General features: G+C 36.9%; 2 protein-coding genes and 1 non-coding gene across 3 annotated transcripts in view; 2 read left to right on the plus strand and 1 right to left on the minus strand.

Moving 5' to 3' along the window:
- LOC107680958 (transcription initiation factor TFIID subunit 7-like) overlaps nt 1-2,091 on the minus strand; it is an 8,052-nt gene extending 5,961 nt beyond the window's left edge. The window contains exon 1 of the mRNA XM_016477053.1: nt 1,425-2,091. The gene's annotated coding sequence lies outside the window, so the exon portion shown is untranslated. The remainder of the gene's footprint in view (nt 1-1,424) is intronic.
- Nucleotides 2,092-2,114: 23 nt separating this feature from the next.
- trnae-uuc (transfer RNA glutamic acid (anticodon UUC)) lies at nt 2,115-2,186 on the plus strand. The gene has a single exon. It is a non-coding gene; the product is annotated as a tRNA-Glu (tRNA).
- Nucleotides 2,187-13,262: 11,076 nt separating this feature from the next.
- Nucleotides 13,263-19,141, plus strand: part of LOC107680959 (ETS-related transcription factor Elf-1-like) — a 29,200-nt gene continuing 23,321 nt past the window's right edge. Inside the window, exon 1 of the mRNA XM_016477055.1 lies at nt 13,263-13,571. The gene's annotated coding sequence lies outside the window, so the exon portion shown is untranslated. The remainder of the gene's footprint in view (nt 13,572-19,141) is intronic.

Genomic DNA, 19,141 nt, shown 5'->3' on the forward strand with positions numbered 1-19,141 from the left:
TCTTCGGAAATCTACGGGTGACGTCACGGACACTACGTCCATGTTTTTATACAGTCTATGGTATTTACCCTGACATCTTGTTATTACAAATGTAACATTTTGTCTGGGTCTGTTTTCTGACATAAAATGACACTCATTAAATACAGTATGATGTAGATTCACTGTTCATACTGTCCTGTGTTCCAGTGTATCCCACACTTATTTAATTATAACTGCGCCTTGCAGAATTTTGTTCCTTCATGTATGGATTAACAACATTTATCTCGACTGGAACAAGGAACAATGTATATCGATGACAATATATTTGTATGCAATTTAGGGCTGCAAAACGATTAATCGCATTCAAAATAAAAGTTTGTTTACATACTATATGTGTGTGTACTGTGTATATTTATTATGTATATATAAATGCACACACATATTTATATATTAAGGAAAAATATGTTACATTTATATAAAATATTTATTTATATAATATAAATTATATACAAGTAGAAATGTATACACATACTAATATTTGTTTTAAAAATATATACATATGTGTGTGTATTTATATATACATAATATACCCTGTACACACAAAGTATGTAAACAAACTTTTATTTTGATTGTGATTAATCGTTTTGCAGCCCTAATGTAATTATTTACAACTTGCGTAATAACATTAAGTTACTTGTCTTGTTACTCTTGTATAAATAATTGTTAACACTTTATTTTAAGGTGTCCTTGTTACACGCTATATGTACTTACTATTATAATAACACTTAATTATGCATAATTACATGCAAGTAACCATAAGCCAAACCCTAATCCTAACCCTAACCATATAGTAAGTACATGTAGTTACTTAATATTACTCAGTACTTAAATGTATAATTACACTGTAACAAGGACACCTTAAAATAAAGTGTAACCGAATAATTATGAGTCAAACAACAATGATCTAAAGATATCAATTATTTAAATGCACTTGATGGAATTGTTTTGGGCGTGTGTACCTTACTTAAATACTGTTTACAGACTTTGCACTAATATAGGTCAGTAAAATTAACAAAAAAAAAACTGACCCGAGGGAGCCGCAGAACAAACTGACTCTCCAGCTCATGAGGAGCATCTTCTTTGCTTTTGGAGCCCACCTTTCCTTTTTATTCACATTTATTACACATTTACACACTCTCTCTCTCTCTCTCTCACACACACACACACACACACACTCACACAAATATGTGGTTATTAAATGTTAATACATTATACCAAGGTAGGCACTAAATGATAACCACGATCTTGAATCTCAGAATACCATGTGAATATCATGATTGACACATCGCAACACTTGTTTAAAACACCGTTAGCCTACACCTCTTTTTTGTTACTAGAAGAGAAACCGAGTGAATTCACTAATGTATGCATGCTAGTAACGTTACCTTTCGTTTTTGAGGTCATCTTTGGTTCCTAATTTTGCACAAAAATAGGAAAAAGAGACGCTGTTTGCATATAAAAGCAAAATATGTGCAAACTATGAGCTGGCTGTTTAAAGAAAACGGTTAACGCGTTTTAGGAATAACACTTCTTTTAGAGTGATAAAATACTAAAAAGTGCATTACAATTAAAGCGTGTTAATAAGAAAACTAAGAAGCTAACAGGCTAACGTTACATAGAGTGGGTATCTGATATACAACAGCGTCAGATAGGATAATTGTTAAATATTCGTTTATTTAAAATACACAGAGAATAAATTGGTTGTAATAGAAAAGTTATCATGAATTATACACTGCGTAAATACACAGATTTTGAGAGACAGAAACTAAATGGTACAAATAAATATTGCTATGCCTCGGCGAACTGTCTCGCGGAAGCTCAGCGTATGTTAGCGCTTCACTGCCACCTGCTGTCCGTTGTGTGAAAAGAAGCTGAACATCGAAACCTACTAATACTAGAACATGAAAGCCTAAGTCTATTAACACAGTTTCAGAGAATGTAGCGACTGGGCAATTGTTTCGGTGAACACTTATGTGACCATAAGAAGAACAATATGATACCAAAAAAATGTACAAATAATCTTTATAGCACATTTGTCAGGAATGAATGAATAAAAACAAAGCACTCGTACGTTGTCCCATATGGTCTAGCGGTTAGGATTCCTGGTTTTCACCCAGGTGGCCCGGGTTCGACTCCCGGTATGGGAAGTACTGTTTTTTAACTTTATATGTGTGAATTACAAGAAATTTCTGTTAGACAATTAAATCTACTATATTGTGTTAATAATAACAATGCCACACTATTTATGTACAAAGAACATTATGAGCAGGTAAGGCATAGTTACAAATAAGGTCAGTAAAATACAATAATGAATTATAGAAAGTTAACAGTTAAATAAATTAAGATAAATATTACTTCCTTCTAGATGTGTGACTCATTGTGTAAGAAACCCAAAGATGTTCAAGGAACATAATGGTTAAAAGGAGAGACGATGTGATAACTATGTGCTTTTTAGAAAGAAAGAAAGAAAGTTATTTATAAGAAAGTAAGTTTATTGTTCTGTGTTTTTATTTCAACATGTCTCTACATTAGGTTTTAGGTCCTAAAATACGTAGTGTTCAAGTAGTTTATGGGGAAAATGTACTTTTTAATTGATTAAATTGTTGAAAATTAAATGAGAAAATAATACCGTTAAAAGTCTGAGAACAATTTATTACATTTTGTATAAATAAGTAAATCCCCTGACCACAAATAACACTACTACCCTTGAATTCCCCAAACAGGCTATTCCGATAATGGGCGGGGAAAACGGTGTGATTAAGGGGTCTTCTGAATTTATTTTAATCACAAACTAACGGTCAGTATAATTAAGGGGCTGTCTGAATTTATTTGATGTAACAAATTAACGCTCACTCACCTGCAGGACAAGGACACTACTATGCAGGCGACATGGTATGATCGCCTTATAACAAAAGCGATGTTTTTACTGCCATTATTAATGCCATATTTAACATTATCATGTTAAACAAAATGATTTGTATATCCGATAATGTATGTGCAATGAGGCTGAGGATTAAATGAATAAATAATGAATAAGCAAGGTGCTGTTAACTGGAGATGTCTCTCAAAGCTAGTGCTATATTCACATGAAAATGAGCCAAAACGAAAAGCTGCTCACATAAACAAAGTCGTATGATTCGTCGAGTAGGTGCCGACGTCATCCATTCCATCTACAACCCTGAAAGACGCGTCACTTCACTGACTACATGGGAGCGTTTTAGTTTGACGCTTCGCTCGCTTTGCACTGTAGTCGCCGAACCCTGGACCAATCGCTTTCGAGGGAAAATGTGAGCGCAAGGAATTCCCCACGCAGTGAAAACAGTATAACCTTATGTTAGGCAAGAGAAAGCGGCGAAGCTCGATTAGAGCTTCAAAAACAATGAGCTTTTAGAAGATTTTGTCTTTGCAAAAGAGGATAAAGTTACTTCGGTTTAACAGGACTGAATCGGGAAGGAGGATTCAGATGATGACAGATTGCTCAGGAATTGTTTCATTGAAATGATCGGAGTGTGTCCATCACTTTCCCCACGCTAACATTTAAACCTGTAAAATGATGGCACGTTAAGATGAAGGTAAGTGTTTGTAAAGTTTGCATTGTCTCTTTACCTTGCTCTTGTTATTTTAAATGCTATTACTTAAGATATTATAGTTTTTTTTTTATTAGTTTTTGGTGAATTTGAGATCGTAGGATGGCTTTTAGAAGTTTCTCTTTGTGTGTCAGTGACTGCATGTACAATGCATTGAATGTACAAGCACTGTTTATTTTATTCAGGTATACATGGAGTCTTTTGGATTTGCTGACATTCCATAAACCAACATATGTTGTCATAATTCTGATCTCATATGACTGCTCTGATCTGAATAGCCCCCAGGATAGCTTGACCAACTGCTCTGTTGTGCCCCTCTCCCATAACTGTGCACTGAGTTCCAGCATGACTGCGGGCATGTGAATATAATGACTGGTTCAGTGTGAGAATCTCTTGTTTTAGGCAGACATTGCTGGTCAAGACACAGTAAGGGCTTCACATGAGTGTGAACAATCAGTTATCCAGTCCTCGGTGCTGGGGCTTATGGTGCATCAGTGTTTTCATTCACACCAGGACATATTTGTGGATGTTTATCTTTAAAACTGGTTTGTCTTTGTGTCATTTTCACTACTTGTAACCAAGTTCAGATATTAGCCAAGGCTTGGAGTAAAAATGCAACAAGAGAGAATAAAAGGCCATTGATGTGTGGGCAAAAGTGCTTTTTTATCCGTTATCTGATATAACATAGTAACTCGGCAGTTATGTAAAACATGCTAGCAGATCATTTTTTGTGTTGCCATATCTAGTGAATTATTTACAGATTTTGGTGTAACAGACATAATTGACATTATTTATTTATTTGTAGTAAAACTAAGGAATAAGGCTAAAGTGACTTGAACATCCACGACAAATCGCCTATTTCAGACTTTGCTTCTTATGATATGTAGCAATTAGTGTCTAATTTCATATTGTAACAGAGTATTAAATCCATCTGCTGGTGCATGATGTTTTCTTAATTTGTTTTCTTTATTTGTGGCTTGACGTCTCACCCATTGTCTAACTGTCTAAATGTTTGCCAGATGTTTACATTTTTTGGGATACAAAGCTCCCCTGTGAGACATGTATATTGAAGTATCTGTTTGGCTGCAGTGTTCTCAGCATTCTGGCCATTGGGAGGTGCTGGGGTCAGGGAGTATACTTGTGTTCTCCTGCTTTGGGAGTTTGTGATATTAGTCAGCTCGTTTCATCCAAAAATGTTATCAGCTGGTTCTGATACCCCCTCCCAGACCTCGCACACCCCAGAGGCCTTTAGAAAGCTGGAAATTCCAGTCTTCTGAAACTAATTATCCTCAATGAGAGGCTCTAAATATACCCTTTAGTTGGTGCTGTTTTGAGTCTTTTCTTTCAGAAATACAGTTCTTGGTTCTTCCCCTATTTCTTGTTATGACTTTGTGTCTCAGAACTCATGCCCAATGACCCTATTGTGCCTTTGAACTGGATTGCCAGAAGGCACAAAGGGGCTCTCAGATGCTCTTTCTGCCTCTTTTAGCAGACGAGGCACGTGGCTTGAGATATCCTAGAATGACAATGAGAGGTATGTGGGAAGCCTCTGTGTAGGGAACATCCCCAGTATTTACTTTGCTGTAGAATATGTGGCCATGACCGTGACTCCCATGTGAATCCAAGCGAAGCCAAGTCAAGGAGAGTTATCCTAGGGCAGATTCATCCAGCTCATTCCACTCTGCTCTTGGCCCGATGGTGTACAGAAAATCACATGAGATATGACTTAATGGGCTGGCTATTGATTTGTCTCCACATTTGAAGACATCAGTCTTTATAAACTCGGTATCCAGGAACTGCATCACCAGGGCATCATCAGCTGAGAGCTTGCTGCAACATGAGCCGACTCCTTGCAGACAGACTACAAGCATCAGCAAAGATAGCTGGAGTGTGCTAGGACAGTGTGCATAATATGACGCCTCATTTTTCTTTGTGTAAGCCTTCACCATTCATTGTCATACGGCTCACAGCATGTGCAGAAAATGGATTGAGTAATTGTCTGTTGGGTAATTCCTCAAAATATATCCTCATAAATCTCTTAAATATGGCTTTAGTTTTAGAATGCTGACAAGAACATACCAGATGATATGTCTTATATGCGTATAATTAAGTCAATAGGCTTCCACAAGGTGGTGGTGTTCATTTATTAAGCTCAACAATAAAGATGGCTTGGAACCATCTTAACCAATTTATAGAACTGTCATTTGGCCTTTTGGGCGAGTGCGGTCATGCCACTGAAATTGATTCATTGATGCTGGACATTCTTTTTTTATTCCATCCTTTTAAACGTTTTGGTTTTCTGGGATGTGTTCTTTATTGTTGTTGCAAATTCTACTGGCTTGTCACCAAGATAATGTTATCAAGCTTGGTAACATAAACAGTTAGCAAGCAACAACAGTTATGATTTGAAGTAATCGGTAAAAAATGTGTTGAAAACTACAAACGAATCAGCTAGTTTACGAATTTATGGAGTTAAAAATTTGTTGACATTTTTTGAACTTATATAAACCCTTATAATCCTCATTTAATGAAAAATATAAATATTTCTAGCAAGTATAAAAATACATTAAGATAATAAGAATCAATCATGCAGAGAAAAAAATCATTGTTGTTGAGCCATGTTCTATAGACACAAAACAGGATTTTCATATTAGTCATTAGTTTAACTGTTTGTAATATTACAAACTAAGGCAGTGCTCTGTACTCTGTTGTAAATTTTAAGTTATGTCTTTCAATTGCATTTTATTGTTAAAATAAAAAGAAGGAACTGCTACTACTGTATATGGGAAGGTGCACCATATTAGTTTAATGGAATATAACTTCTGTTATGACATTTTTAAAGTTATGGGCCTTTTGCATTGTTCCTCATATAAATTACTGTTGAGAAATAGTTCTTGGTGAAGTAAGAGGGGGAGACAGGTGATTCTCACACATTATTAGGTTTCCATAATCAGACAAGTCATTTTGATTCGAAGCCTGTTCCTGACGCATTTCCTTACTGTTATAGCAAAGCGTGTAATTCAGAAAGGTATCTTACCCTCTGTTTGCGTTCACATTAGATTAATATTTAGGTTAGTGTAATGTTATGCTGCTGTAACCTTGCTGTTCAGATGGCAGCCACATATGTGGGAGTCTTATTAAGAAGGCATTATAGAGATACAAGGCCCACTGCCTTTGTTTTGACTGAAGAAAGACAAATATGGAAAGCTTGGGTATTTTTTAAGCAGGAGCATCTTATTGCTGATGGCTGATGTTGGTAAGAGGTGGAAGGTTTGCTCCAGTTTATTACATTGACTGAACTTTAAATATAATTAGAGAGCGTTTTATACAGTGGCTTTAAATTTGATTTTACAATTCATGGTTTCAGGTCCCTTACTGTTTGAGTAGACCTCAAATGACATGCTAACATTTGTTTTTTATTAAAAGTCAGTGTGTGGAAAAAAGGGACGTGGGATGTTGTTGAGTAAATGTTAAGTGTGTTTGAGATTTCGATGGTCCATTAAAGGGGCAGATGTGACTAATTCATCTAGCTGATTTACACTTGAAAGTAAAAACTGTCTAATGTGTGAAGAATCACGGCACATTAAATGAGAGTCTGTTAGTACTGTACATCATCGCCAGTGCGCCTCAGTCCAGTGAAACGTTCATTCAGCGAATGTCTCGCTAGACAGGGATAAAATAAAGCAAAGTAAAAACATTTTTAAAAATACTGTACCTGTTTACTTATTTATTTTGCTTATATTTTTAATGGCAATTTCAGAACAATTGGTCGTTCCTCTCTCAGGCTTGGATTTAAATTATTTAAGTAAACTGAGACATTAGGTATTCATCTAGCATAATGCTTTCCAGTGTCTGGTCCTCAGAGAGAAAACATACCATTCGACCATTGAAGCTCTAAAACAGAGCCCACAACCTTCATTAGCAGCTCAGCTTATGTTGTATTTTACTATAATGTGAGCGAAAGGCAGTGGCAGTTTCACGGTCTGAGATAAATGACAAGTTAGACTGATAAAGAATTAGGATTTAAATAGTGTCAAATGTCTCAGTGCTTTTATATTGTGTTTTTCTTTATGGCTCTGGTCAATGCTCTCCATCCACAGATGTGTGATTTGAACTGTCTGGAATGTTGGCCTTGCTCTTTGTCTAATGTTTAATTGGTTGAGGTTTTGTGAGGATCGTATACTGTCCGGTAAGGGATGGTTACTTTCTTAGGCAGACCAAATAATATTCCCCTCATAGAGATTATGAGATTATCCAGCACACACACAATCTACTCAGGTTTAAATTTTTTTTACATTTTAAAGGGACAGTTCACCCAAAAATGAAACCTGTATAACTTTTTTGTTGTTGTTGTTGAACACAAAAATAAATAATTTGGTTAATCTTGCCCTCTGCGCATTTATGACATTCTTCCAAATTTATTCTGTTCCACAGATGAAAGAAAGTTAGTCGTGGCCAGAATTATTGACACCCTTGGTAAAAATAAACAAAGAACCTTTGAAAATAAACCTGCATTGTTAATCCTTTTGATCTTTTATTTAAAATATTCACAAAAACCTAACGTTTCATTGAAGTAAAACAATTGAAAGTGGGGGAACAATCTCATCATGAAATAAATGCTTTTCTGAAATACACATTGGCCACAATTATTGACACTCCTAAAAATTATTATGAGTCAAATATCTCTCATAAATATATTCCCTTTCATATTTACTCTGCATTTGTAGCACACCAGGGTAACTACAAACATGAATTTGTCCAGCCATGGCTTCCTGATTCACAGGAATATAAATATGAGGGAAAACAAAGGCCAAATTCCCATTAATCATCCATCACAAGGAGAAAAACCAAAGAATATAGTTCTGACGTGCAAGAAAAGATTGTTGACTTTTACAAAATAGAAAGTGGCTGTAAGAAAAGAGTTTCCATTTCCACCATCAGGACAATAATTCAGAATTTCCAATAAACAGAAAATGTTACAAACCTGCCTGGAAGAGGATGTGTCTAAACTGTCTTAATGCAAGGTGAGGAGGATAGCTTGAGTGGCCAAACACTCTCCGAGGATCACAGCTGGAGAATTGCAGAAAATAGTTGAGTTTTGGGGTCATAAAGCCTCAAAAACGGATCAAACAAAACCTACATCATCACATGTTGTTTGGGAGGGTTTTGAGAAAAAAAAATCAAGAAAAGAAAATGCGCTCATCCAAAAACAAATTCCAGCATATTCATTTGTGAGACACGACTGGATCTTCAAATAGGTTCTGTGGTCAGATGAAACTGAGCAAAAAAAAAAAAAAAAGAGCTTTTTGTCAGAAAACACACAAGATGGGTTTGGTGCACACAGGGGTAAAAAAGTACCCCATGCGTACAATAAAATATACTGCTGTATTTTTAATGTTGTGGGCCTATTTTTCTGCCAGAGGTCCTTGATATCTTGTTCAGATGGAATGATGGATTCAATCAAATACCAACAGAAAAAAAGTTTAATAATGGGCCATGGTATCTTCCATCAGGACAATGATCCAAAAACAAAAATCAAGAATGGGTCACTGAGCATAAAACAAAGCTTATGCCTTGGCCATCCCAGTCCTCAGAACTAAACTCTGTAGAAAATGAGTGGGGTGAACTGAAGAGAAGCACCAGCATGGACCTGGAAATCGGAAAGGCCTGGAGTGATTCTGGGTGAAGGAATGGTCTCTGATCTCTTGTCTGGTGTTCTTCAACCTCATCAGGCATTACAGGTGAAGACTCAGAACTGTTATCTTTGCAAATGGAGGTTTAGAAAAGTGTCAATAATCGTCACCAACGTGTATTTGAGAAAAACATTTATTTAATAAATTTTAAATTGTTTTACTTCTGTGAAAGGATAGGTTTTTGTGATTTAAAAAAATATTATTTTTTTTAATAAAAGATCAAAAGGATTAACAATGCAGATTTATTTTCAGAGGCTTCTTTGTTTGTATTTACCAAGGGTGTCAATAATTCTGGCCATGACTATAGGTTTCTTGAATGAATGTGAGTCAATGATGACAGAATTTTCATTTTGAATTTGAATCAAACTGTTATAACTGCTGAGAATTATGAGCTGTTCTAAAACTAAACATTCTTTTTATGACAGTCTTGCTTAATTCCACCTTTAATGTTTTCCATATTACCTAACCAGTAGTTAGAAATGTACAAAATTACAGTGATAACAAATCTTGACTCTGTGGAGCTGATATTAAACTTGTAATGGCAGCCTTAATTGCTGGAGGCGTTTTTTTTTTCTCAGTAGGAGTGTCTTTATTTACCTGTTAGAGACGTGGACACTTTATTGCACATTGTGGGTCATGGAAGGAATGACTCCGCACCTTAGTGCAGTAACGGAATTTCCTTTAAAACTCCCCCTATCCCACTTCACATCCACTCATTTCTTACTGAGGTCAGGAATGTTGTATCTGTTCATAATCCCACATCTCTCGTCATTCTTAGCTGACAGGATTTCTCAAGGTTGTCCAGATATAATCTTTTGGTCTACATTCGTATTTACAAAAGTTGTTACCTTGGAATCCTGTGGATTGTGGCATGGCATTCAATTAACCTTTACTTTGTCAGTGTATTGAAGCATGTAATGAACTGAATTCTGGTCACCAAGGACTTTAGAAGGTCATGTTTGTGATGAAAATGGTTGGTAAAGCTAATTTAAAGCCAGGAAACCTTGTTTTTCATCCACATACAGGCATGCTTAAAACCATAATTCCTACAAGATACCAGATTTTAGTATCTTCCTCGTATATTGACTTCATGCCATGGCCCTTCTGTCTGGATTTAATTTGCTTCACTGCCTTTTTCTATTGCCCCTTGGTCCTTTGAGGACGGCCCTTAACCAGGATGCTATGGAGGGAGGGCTTTTCTTTGTGCACAAAGCCTCTTGAAGCAGTCACCACCTGACCTCAGTTTCTCACAAACAACACGACCAGCCCTGAGAAGTGCTTTGTCTTTGTCAATTATCTCAAGGCTATGACTATTTTTGGACCTGTTCTAATATGCCACTGTTTTCCATCTCACAGTGATGTAGGCTAAGTCATATTATAAAGGGCAATGTGGAGTTCCATTAGCATCACCGATTATAAGACATTTACAAGTTATTTAATGTTCTCACTACAAACTGTAAAGATTTTATATCAAGACAGAACATGTCAGCTGGTTAGAGTAAATTGAATTTAACCTGAATGAGTTTACATTAGCATTCCTGAGAGCACTCAAGCCACAGTTATATTTTTATGTCAGCAATTAATTTGAAGTAAATTTATAGGAGGAGACAAAAAAAAAAGATCTACTCCGGACATGGGTAAAACCAAAGTGTGCCATCTACATTTTAAAACCGGCACACAGCAGAAAATGAGGCCTTCTTGTGGCTCGGCTGTGTTTTGCTTGGACTCAGTCATGCAGCGCTAGTAAAGGCGAGTGGGCTGGTTTTATTTTTAGGCTGTATAGGAAAGGTGTGTCTTTGAACTTTGTCAGCAAAGGCATGTGATCAGGGTCTGGTTGCTGTGAGGGCAACTGAATTCTCTCAACACTCTCTGTAGAGAAAAATTATTCCTCATTAATTTCTTTGCTGTTTATTTATATTGTAGGTTGAATTAAATTACTCATACATAATTTACTCATGCATAATTTATCCAAGGTCATAATTGTATACAAACAAATATTATATTACATTGATCTATAGTACCGTGAACATCTAATTTTACTAATTAGATAATGACAGTCATTTTGTACTGTCTTTTGTTTCCATTGAGGCAAATATGACCTGTTCATCTATTATTTCATACAAACAAGCAAATTTGTTTAAACAAAAAGAGTTATTCTTATTATGATTAGCTAATTTTACTGTGTATTATGTGTTTGTTGGGTGCTGTGCCATTTCTAGGGAAACACTAATATTATATGCAAATCTCATCTCTTTGTGCATTTATTTCAGTGATGTGGAGTCTGTTGGACTTGTTTGATGTGCCCCACTTGATGTCACAGATGGTTTATATAATCATTGCCTCATGTCATACATGTTGTTGGCATAGAGGGGCAGGTGCTCGCCGTGTGTTTACACACTTTCCATCACGTTCTCAGTGCTGAGTTGAACATAATACCCAGCACTCCACCTCATGGTACTTATTTTTTCTCCCTTTTCTTACCTTTTCTGCTTTCTTGTAATCCTCTTTAGTCTGTAAAGGATGGTGTGTATGCAATACATAATACTATGGCTTCGTATTCTTAAGATAGTTGAGAACACGCCCACTAGACAGAAAGGTTGCCCAAGAGGCCTGACAGCTTTTTTTTTTACACCCCAACAGTTCATTGGTACAGTTAAGGTTTTCTCAGAAAGAGGCAGGTAGTTGACAGTAAGCCCTAACGTAACCAACACTGTAGTTGGCAAAGTGTCAATTAAATGACTATTTGTCTGTTTAGAGTGCATTCACTGTCTCATTTACTCGTCTAAATGGTGCGTTGACAAAACCCAGTGCACTTCAGCGCTTTTCACTAAGCCACGCCATGCCACATACCCTGGCTTCCTGTTTGTCAGCTGGATTGTCTCAGATAAAAATGCTTGACAAGGGTTATGCCCCATATGCACAAAAATAGGGTGAAGAAACCTAATGGGAGATTGACATTCATTTGGTATCTTGGTCACTTCAATAGGGGTATTTGGCGCAGAGGATTCAACCTCATGTCGTCCCAATCCTGTAAGATTTTCTTTCTTCTGTGGAACGTAAAAGATATTTTGAAAAATGTCTTGTTTATTCGTGCAATCCAGTGTGGTTTTGGACCCCATTGAGTTTCATTGTATGGTTCTTAAGTTCTTCAAAATATATATTTTTGTGTTCCACAGAAGAAATTCATACGGGTTTGGAACAACATAAGGGTGAGTAAATGATGATTTGGGTGACCTATCCCTTTAATGCTGAAATATTGGAATATAGCTGAACCAAGCAGCAGAGTCACATTCTGTACTTTCCCTTTGGTTGGAAGAACATGGCAACGTAGAAATCAGTGGAAGGGCCTTGGAAGAATTGGAAGTGTTTCTCGTCTGTGTTCTTTTCAACAGCGCAACCAGGTGGGGCGGCTCTTCCAGTTTTATAACTCATGGCCTTTTTCATTCCTCATATCAAACATAAAGGGTGCTTTATGGGGTGTCATATAGCTTGGAGGGCCACTCCCATTTCACCTTCTCAAATAAAAGCTCTGGCACCACAAAAAACAAGAACTACAGAAAGATCTAGTCAGTTGATGTGGATTTAGCTTTCGCTGTCCTTGAAACATCTCGTTTTGAAAGAGCATTTCATCTGGGTAGAATTCCCCGTGCTTGCTGTACTCTTGCCACGTCTACGTCAAGCTGATGAAAACCTTTACACTCTTACCCAGTCTTGTGTTACCCATCTCACATAGCTCATGGTGTAGTCTGATTGTTACTTTGTCCAGGTTTCCCCTCCCCCACTGCACTCGCTAGCCAATCGAAACTGCAGCTTGAGCTCACCTGAACTCATTTGCATATTAGCTCTGCCCTTGCAGCTGATTGGCCCTATGCTGAAGTTCTGTTTTACAGCCTGTCTGTCAGTGGTTACTTGGGGGATGAGTCACAGTGAGAGAGAGCTTTGCTTTGCAGTACTTCTCTTTTTTTAAAGATTTCAGCCCGCTGCCATTGCCCTCCCCTACTCTGTTCTCATTTTCGCTCTATCTACCACTAAAGTGAGTGGGAGAGGCAGAGGGCAGGTCAGTGTTCAACACCTTGAACATGCCATTCGATTCACTTTAGACACACCCTTGGATTACTATTTTTTTTACTCCCGTCAACGTAATCTGTCTCGCTCTCTTTTTTTTCAAAGATTATTTCTTTATTTTTCCAACATTTTGATATGTTTTCCACCATAACCATGGAGTTTGACATGAAACCCCTGAACCTTTAAGGTTAGTGTCCATTTTATATCTTTATGATGTAATAGTATGCTGTTGTAGATCTGTTAGCGCCAAGTATCTGTTGTCTGCATTCTTAACTTTGTAAGCATTATTCATTGTTTATTACATATATACCCGTATATGCAATATACATTGTGTTTATTATGAAGTTACATTGTCTGATTTTCTTTTTAAGGTCAACATTTAAACACAGCATTTATATATATATATACCCTATATTTTGATGCAGCTAAACAGTTAGCCTAAATATCTGTGCATTTGGATTACATTTAATAATCCCCTATTGGTCGCATGATCGACAATTATATAATATATTGCTGCAGACGTCTGTAAAAACAGTTTTAGCGCCATTTTCCCTACATGAAAGGCCATTTTGCAGTCATAAAAATCGAACTAAGCATATTGTTATATAATATGTGGTATTTAAAAGTTTATAGTCACATGTTTTGCAAAGTATCATTGCCTTATATGGGTACCGAGAATGAGGTAGGCAATCATGTTTTGTAAGTCTATTGACCAAGCCCAGATGACGGTTAGAGTGGGTTTCAGTGTCAAGATATACTTTTCGATTAAATCTTTGCCTGTTTTAGCCATATGCTCACAAAGTTGCCAACGACGCACAATGCATACAAATAACCTGAGCGCCAATGTGCTTTTTGTTTGCGTAAGTGATGGTTTTGCTGTTTTGTATAGTGTGTCATTGATTCCATTACGTGGGGTTGTAGATTTCAGTTTGATTTTAGACTGGCTTATCAGGCCTCATCATTGCCTTGAAACCTGGTCTGAATGTTGCTCATCCTGTTGTGCTAAGAAACCTCAGTATCTCATTGAGAGCAGAGTGACAAACAATTAGTCATTTTCCCTGAGCACCACTTTTTGCTCTTTCTCTTTTTTTAAGATACAACCCTCAAAGAACGTCATTTTGCCTGAGTTTTCCACGTGTAATTATGCCTGACACCATACTTAATATAGTAACTTGTGTCATCTCCATGGTATGCGCTGAGACTAGCTTGTAAGTAGCAAGGCAACCAGTCTCGTAGAGAAAACAGTAATTTTTTTTTTTTTAACATGATTATGTTCAAACATGTGGTCAAGAGTGATGTTGAAAGAGTTTTAGGCAAATTAGTATCTTGGTTGACGTTACAGATGGTCAAATGGGCACTATCTTTATGGTAACAATTCATGTTTTGGTAATATTTCAAACAATTTCAACTATTATCATATTAAGGTTTTTATATGCGTTATTATTAATGTAAAAACAGTACAAAGTACAAACAGTACATCCTTTCTGTTCAATCAAATTCACATGTGAAGGCTTTTTGGTGGAGGTCTGAAAACTTGGACTTTTAGGGAATTTTCCCCCACCCTACACACCCTATGTCATATGACCTCAGGTGTTCAGGACAATATCAGATTTTACTTTAATAGTCTTATCTCGTCAGACCCCCTGTTAGGCTGGAGATACCAATACCACTCACACAATTATGCCCCCCTCCCGACCGTCCCTGATTTGTATTGTAAATGAGCCAGGGCACCTGGAGTTGGCTAGTAGTCAAACACAGGCCCCTTTGCTGTGGATTGCTTTGTTTGGGGCTTCTCTTCAGGCCTGAGTTTCTGTCACAGTTGGCAGCAAGGCCGGTAGTGTCAGGTTGGCTCTTCACATAAAACAGCGTCAACAAGTCCCTGCCTGTAATTGGATCATTAGGTCCTGCTGAGCAGGAGGGGTGGACCAAACTGATCTAGCTGGTCTAGCGTGGAGAACAGAAGAGGGCTGGGCCTGAGAAAGAATATTTGTCCTCTTCCTGTCATAGCATTGTGTAGCGTGGATGGTTTGAGAGCTGTTGCTGGGGCTCATGTTGCAGACTATGGTTTGTTAGTCTTTCAGTTTTTTCAGTAATTGAGTTTTTAGAATGAGCTTTGACATAGTAGATTGAGGAACCTGCTGGATTGGTAGCTAACTGGAGATTTTGAGGATATCTCTGAGGTTTCTTTGTCCATGTCCCTTCATATTTCAGCTATTGAGGGTTCTTGAACTAAGTTTTTAGAGAGATGTTAGCACTGATGATCATGGAGAAAGTGCTAGTTTGTCAATATAAGATAATCTAAGAAATGTTTGTCACAGTTGAAGCTGACTTCAATTTAAATATAAACTTATGTGACCATGACTCCAGTATGCATAAATCCCAAACTATTTATAAGTGAAAAGTTTCATGAGATAACAATCATTTCACTGTTGGGTATGTTTGAATTTTTACTCAAAGCAGTAGTGTTCTGCTAAAATAGTCCAGGCAGTCATTCCTTTGTTGATATGTTGTTGACTGCTCGGGCAGATTTGCATCACATTTTCATACTGCTCTCCCCATTTCCATTGAGCAACACACATTCTCTGTGTCGAAACTGTCTGATTCCTGAAACAAGCTCAGACTGGCACAGGGTTCTCAGGTATGAGATACAGGCTACTAGCAGAATATTCGCTATCACAGATGATTACATAATAGATTTTTTCAGTATCAACTTAAAGAAAATTAGAGAATATTTTGAGAAGATCAGTTCTTTTGTATTTGATGCATGCAAACAACTAGAGATAATAATTTCTTGTCCAAAACATATATAACATCATAGTTTGGGAAAGAAAGCGGAACAAATGGTCAGTCAGTTTAGCCAAGAAAAACACATGGTCTTGGTATAATAAGGAAGAGTGGCCTGCAATCTCTTCTTGGAAATGCCCTTTTTGTTGAAGAAGTTGACGACTCCCACCCACCTGCTACCCCCGTTTTTTTTTTGTCTCCAGCTTTGGTGGGCGATGTTCCACTGAAACTGCCCACTGAATGGGTTCTTTCTGTTGTTCTAGAGTTGAGACTGTCCATTTACATCCTGTTTCCCAGGGCATAGATGATACCAGGTTTTACTTTGGTCATAAAATATAACCAAATAGTATATGCCCCTATAGTAAGAACACGAACTGGTTGAAAAGCTAGAAGCAGGCATTTCTACAGAAACTTCAGTCAACTTTCAGAATTTTTGGTGTCTATTTTCAAAGTTGAGGACTGTGTTGAAATTTTGTTAAGTTAGGATGACTAAACATTTTTTTTATTCATCAAATGTGTCTTTTTATGCTTCAAGCATGTTGGTGTCAGAAAATGAATATCACTTCACTCATTATCATTGTTGTATCTCACCAGAGATGAGCTACACGTCACATGTTCACAGATTAATGATGTGTCAGACCACTTCCCATGTAAACCACACGACTTGGCCTTTTTTGCTTAGAGTGTATTCACTAAATTAGTCACAAAACATCACATAGTCAAGCATCTCATGACAAAAGGCTACAAAATAACCAAACAACCAAAAGCACCCATTTAAAGACTGTATTGAAATCAATCTTATGAAACCACGCATTGCAAACACTGTGTTTTCCAGAACTACTTACTTTTGTTAAAGCAGTTGCAAGTTCCTCTTTTGATAGAGGGGCCTCTGTCTGTTTGTAACCTGGTGTACCGCTACTTTTGAATCAAGTCAGCCACCTGGCATTCTCCTTAAGAGGAATGCTGCAGCATTGCGCCCTTCCAGACTCAAAGTGAAATGGATGACATATTCCCATTTGCACCATGCAATAAAAACATTTACTGCTGACACCAGTTTAGTGTTGAGTATCCATCCAGAGTCCTGGATGCTTGGGCCCAGACACTGAATTTGAATAGTTGTTTTCATCTAGAGCTTTAGTTGCACAGGTGTATGTATGCTTGTGTTGCTAACAAGTACTTAGGAGATCAACCAGATGAGGACAAGTGGTTACCTCCCATATACAGAGATGGGGCAGCCCCTGTGTCTAATATTCTGTCTTGTAAACAACGAGTGCAGGTCAGACATGTGACTGGTCATGTCATTGCTTTTCATAGGAACAGCTCAGGGCAGATACCAGCCTTTAAATGCAATTACATGCAATTCAGGCTCACAAAGACTCTGAAAACAAAGAGCTTCACAGTTTAAAAGTTGTGAATAGAAGCGACCATTTCGCAAGCTCTAGAGCAACATGTGCGGTGAGCAGCTAAGCGAGTATCTAGCGTTTTAGAGAAACGTACACAGGCTTTGAACAAGCTGTGGGCGGTTGCGTTTAACAGAACATTAAACCACAAGTCACAGCTCTAAAAAGACTTGCTAATGAAAATGTGTTAGTTTCTGATGGTTCAATGTGAGGCTTTTTTAAAATTAGGATCTATGGTAATGATGTGAACGATGGTTCATATAATTCAGCATCATATAATCGCTGAATGATGCTCAAGCTGTTGGAAATGTCCAAGCATTTATATATTCTTTAGGAGATTCTAACTACATTTAAAAAAAATGTATCTTTTAGGCTAGTATATGCAGACAACGTTTAAATGACATTGATATTTCAATGGCTAAGATTTATGGAAGTTGGTGGTGCAGTATAATTGGATGGTTAATAGGTCCAAGTGTGTCCAGTTTAGGAACACAGCATCCTCAGTTAGTCATGCATTACATCAGCCAGAGGAAAGTTTACTCACAAATTCTGTAATTACATCACGACCTATGGGTCTGGCTAAAATAATTAATTAATCCATTAAAAAAACAGAAAAACTATCTGTTTAACTGAGTGTGGTTGGAAGGTGGTTGCAGCAGTATCATATTTAGCGGTGGAAAATTTAAATCCCAGAACTCTGGAAGACCCATGGAATCTTTACAGACCTGAGGGTGTCGTTTACCACCCCCACATCCAAAAAGTTGTGTTCACAGCATTACTTTATGGGTAGTTATTGTTTAAAGGTTTTTAGTATTATAATAATGAGTTTTCTTTTGTGACTTGTCCTTGTATGTATATATATATAACCTTATATGTACATAAATATCACGGACATTTTGTATGGCCAGTCATTTCACAATTAAAATAAAAATTATGTAAAATAATTTGCACTTTTGTAAGATCTAAAATGAAAAGGATCGTTGCCATATGGCATTGGGTTTGCTATGAAAGTAGAATTAAACCTATGCTATGATTAACATAGAAGTGATTTGATGTGCTATCAACAATGTTAATTAATACACTTAAATTAGATTTCTATTTCATTTCTATTTCAGTAGACTAATAGTTATTTATTTTTAAACAATTATTTATGTACACACACATTTAAAAATTGTATACATTTCATTATACATCTTGTTTTCTGGCTTTATTTTTCATCCTTAAATGTCAACTAATACTCATTGTATCTGTGTCATATCACTCAACATATAGGCTATAGGTGACCTCGCAACCCGTTTCTTGGCAACAGCCACTCCTTGTTTACATTTTCATTGTGAGTCTCATTTAGTGTTCACAGTCCTCAAGAGATATTCTGTCTATTGCATACGCACAAATTAGTGCCTTGTTATTGGTACTTTGCAGTGAGTGCAAATGCTTTAGTATCAGATTCTGCTGATTTGATGGATAACCGTGTTTTCACTAACTATGTTTCACTTGTTTGTTTTGTAGTTCTGGACTTACTTCAGGATATTGTCACTATCTGCTTAAGTAGATTTTTTTCTTTTTAAGCTCC

This window comes from Sinocyclocheilus anshuiensis, unplaced genomic scaffold (assembly GCF_001515605.1).
Source record: "Sinocyclocheilus anshuiensis isolate Anshui unplaced genomic scaffold, SAMN03320099.WGS_v1.1 scaffold20, whole genome shotgun sequence".
In the NCBI taxonomy this organism is placed as follows: Eukaryota; Metazoa; Chordata; class Actinopteri; order Cypriniformes; family Cyprinidae; genus Sinocyclocheilus; species Sinocyclocheilus anshuiensis.